This window comes from Octopus bimaculoides, chromosome 4 (assembly GCF_001194135.2).
Source record: "Octopus bimaculoides isolate UCB-OBI-ISO-001 chromosome 4, ASM119413v2, whole genome shotgun sequence".
Classification (NCBI taxonomy): Eukaryota; Metazoa; Mollusca; class Cephalopoda; order Octopoda; family Octopodidae; genus Octopus; species Octopus bimaculoides.
This window is the reverse complement of record NC_068984.1, coordinates 4,597,722-4,601,818: the sequence shown is the minus strand read 5'-3', so window position 1 is coordinate 4,601,818 and position 4,097 is coordinate 4,597,722. Positions and strand designations below refer to the sequence as shown.

At 36.8% G+C, this 4,097-nt stretch overlaps 1 protein-coding gene across 1 annotated transcript in view; it reads left to right on the top strand.

Moving 5' to 3' along the window:
• Positions 1-1,391: 1,391 nt before the first annotated feature.
• Positions 1,392-4,097, top strand: part of LOC106867333 (protein RD3) — an 18,635-nt gene continuing 15,929 nt past the window's right edge. The window contains exon 1 of the mRNA XM_052966872.1: positions 1,392-1,433. The gene's annotated coding sequence lies outside the window, so the exon portion shown is untranslated. The remainder of the gene's footprint in view (positions 1,434-4,097) is intronic.

Genomic DNA, 4,097 nt, shown 5'->3' with positions numbered 1-4,097 from the left:
GAGCTGGCAGAGGGGGATTGAGTGAGTGGGCACAGGTAGAGGGAGGGGATATTAGGAGTATATGTTGTGGGGAAGGGATTCAACAAAAATATAGCGTGTGTAGGTAAGTATGTGAGGGAGAATGGAGGGGGAGGGAATAAAGCAGTGGTGAGCATGGGTGGGGAAGGGGTAGAGGTATTGAGGAGAGAGATGAGTTTTGATGGTGGGGTGGTGCTGGCCTGGGTATAAAAGACATGCTTTTATATCCTGGATTTTATTTAAATGGATGGGTCTTTTCAAGCCCAGCAAATCACCGAAAGTCATGGACCTTTGTCATCTCCTCTCTGACGCTCAACGTCTGAAGATCATTTCTCAGCACTTTGTCTTACATCTTCCTGGGTCTTTCTCTCCACATTCAGAGATCAGCTCTTCTTTAGGCAGATATCTTCAACCATACATATCACATGACCATACAAGTACAATTGTCATCATCATCATCATCATTTGATGCCCATGTTCCATGCAGCGTGTGGTTCGTTATAGCTCTGCACAGGTGAGGTAATCCTCTGGAGATAACAGGTGAAGTTAGAGTGAGATAAGAATCCTCTGTGAGCTGCCAGTTTCGCAGTGTTTCTCAGCGTAAGCGAGAAGGAAGAAAGAGAAAGAATGTCTTAATTCTCCTGCTTAAAGAGTCGTTGCCGACGAGAGTCTCGCCGTCGTCTTGCATATGGCAAATGGTTGCAGGAGAGATCTCGCTCCAGTCTCGGACATGGTAATGGCTACCGGCGTGATCTCATACAAAATGGCACTGGCTTCTTGTGCCTTGCTACATATGCATCCTCCCAAAAAGAAGAACAACTCCACATCATTGGATGCAAACAGAGTCACAGATGTTACATCAGAATTTTCCTTCTAGAGACAGATGTCTACACAAACGCTAGGAGTCTCTGACTCCCAGCTATCAGATGGCCATTGACTCTACTCAGTTCATTCACTCTTTGACAGTCTTTGTTTTTTGTCCTGCAGGATGACCAACAGAAACCCCCTTCTGACCAAGCAAGCGCCATAATATTGCCAGTTTAGTCACGAACAAATTGTACTGGGTTTCATGTTACCAATACACACAAAGTACAATTACATTTCTAGCACACATCCTATTACTAACAACATCCTATTATTATTCATCTATAGACCTTGTTTTATCTTACTTGAACCACTCTATCTTTTCCTCCTCATTAACTCTCTCTCTCTCTCTCTCTGTTTGTATTTCTCTTTTGTCAATTATTCTTTCTTTTCTTCCTCTCTTTCTCTCTCTTTCTATCCTTGAACCCTTCTACAACGACTGAACCAATCCCAACATTCCTTTCTTTCATTCTCTTTTTTTTTTTTATTTATCTTTCAGGTTTGTAAAGTGAGAACAGTCTTGCTTCTGTTCAGGTTTGAACCAGCAATCGGTGAGTTTGTTACTTGTTGGATTCAGTTAAAAGACAATAATATATTCATATATATATATTATTTTATTTGTTTCACTCATTTGACTGTGGCCATGCTGGAACACTGCCTTTAGTAGAGCAAATCAACCCCAGGACTTATTCTTTGTAAGCCTAGTACTTATTCAATTGTTCTCTTTTGCCAAACCACTAAGTTACAGGGACATAAACACACCGACATCATTTGCCAAGCGATGATGGGGGACTAACAGACAGACACACACACACACACACACACACACACACATTCATAAATACATACATATATATAAATATTATAACATTAGGGAATGTCAAAATCCAAACTTACAAGGATATTTAATTTAGTAATACCAAATTGAATTTTATAATAAAAAATATATTAATTATTTAGAGAAGAATCACCAAAATGCAATTCAAAGAATGAAGTTAAATGTTTATTTTATGAATACTGTTAAACGTTCGAATTCATTTATTAATTAATAACATTATCTTTTTATATATATTCCTATCCTTAATCTACAGATAGCATTTCTTTACTAGAGGAATTATGCCTTTAACTTGACAGATAATTATTATTATTAAACCTTGACATTTTATGTATTGTACTAATAAGAGCATTCCTACTTGTACAGATATTTCTACTTTATTTCTATTTCATTTTATTTGTATTATTTAAATAGTAGGATACATTGTTAGAATTTATAAAGACCTGAAGAGTGACTTCATTCCGAGTAGAATTTATCTCGACCGATTTATTGTTTTATTGTGAATTGTACAGATTTTTTCTGCTATTATGTGGCCACGAAACACGCGTAGTCTACAATTCACTTTCTTTTTTATCAACTTACTAAACTGAATTAAATTTTTAGTCTCGTATTTTATAGATTTTTATGGATTATAAACTTTTCTTTTAGGTATAGATTTTTAAATTAGTATTTTGTAGAGTATGTTTTTCTTTATGATGTCTGATCTCCTTCATTGTTTGAATTGTATATCGGTGGTTCTTCTCTAAATTATTTATATATATATATATATATATATTGGCACAATTCCTAATCAAACTTTGCTCCCCAACATCAAAAAAGTCACTGCAACTTAGAATCATGTCAATGATAAAATTCCTGATTTGAACCTTGTAAGTTGGGGGTGCATCTTATAGGCGAGGGCATCTTATAGTCAAGTATATATGTAGTTAGAAGCAGCGGTGGACTGGCCAGGTTACCAGCTTCCCTGATGGCAAGTGGGTCCCTGCACCATTAGAGTCCGTACATGTGGTCCCATGTTAGTATCTAAGGGGTCCATCCCTTCAAGTTTCAGAATTTTTTATTCACTCCTAGAAGAATGCACTAATTATTTCAGCCTGGCTGTGTTTGTAGACAATTGAAAAGAATACTTTTAACCAAAAAAAAAACAACTTAAATGATAGCATTGTAGTTGCGGGTGGGCTCCCTTAGTCTCCTGGCAACCAATATTTCTAGACCCAGTCCACCACTGGTTACAAGACATTTATTTGTCTCATCCATGAGTCAATTAGTGAATGTGTATATTTGTATGTTTACACAGCAAGTCCATTTGTGTGTATACTTGTATTTTCACAGTATCATCTAGACTATCAGATCTTGTTATACATCACTGGTCACAATACACTTTGCATTGGTTTTAGCTTTCAAATGACTCCCCACCCCCCACTGGCAAGATGAGCAGGTCAGCATTCCTCTGATTAGAAAGCTATTCCATCACAGGGTGGACCCATTTACAGTTGAGTGGCTTGGAACAACATGGAATGAAGATGTTTTGCTCAAGAACACAATACACTACCTTGGTCTGGGAATCAAACTCATGATCTTGCAATCAGGAGTGCAACACCCTAACCACCAGGCCATGCACCTTCACTTGTATTTTAGACACATGAACTATTTTTGTTGTGCCTTGGTAGGGCCATCATGCCAATAAGAAACACATACAGGCATTGATTCTGTTTCACTTCTTTTATTGTTGTTAGTCAATTAGTTAACCATTTAACCAGTTAACTAATTGGCTATTTGATTAATCGCTCAGTCAATCATTTAATCAATAAGTGAAGTTCATCAGAGTCCTTTCAGCACCATTCGCAACCTCATAAATGCCATGCTCTCACTTCTCCAGGTCAATCAGAAGTGAAATACAACCAGTGTATGTTTCTTACTGGCGTAGTGACCCTCCCAAGATACAACAAAATCTGCTTCGTGATTTCACATCAAAGATCCCGGAGATACAAAAACGATTTTTATTCATGTCATTTATGGTTGCAAGAAATATCTTTGTCTTTGGTCTTTGTATCAATAGTGAATGGTAATCTGAAGTATTCTATGACTGAATCCAAGTTGAAAAGACAAAAGAATCGACCGTTTTCTAAACATTCAGCATTGGTGGTGGATCAAGTTAGAGCTTGTTGATTCCCAAAGGAGTGTTTCCTCTATGTGTCCCACATCATTCCTACAGGATTTTCATTGTAAAGACCATGGAAAGCACTGTAACAATGATTAGGAACAAAGGGAAAAGACATACTAAACTGTTATTGTATATACATATGACATATGCATATTAGATACATACATATACCCACATATATATATATATATATATATATATATATATATATATATA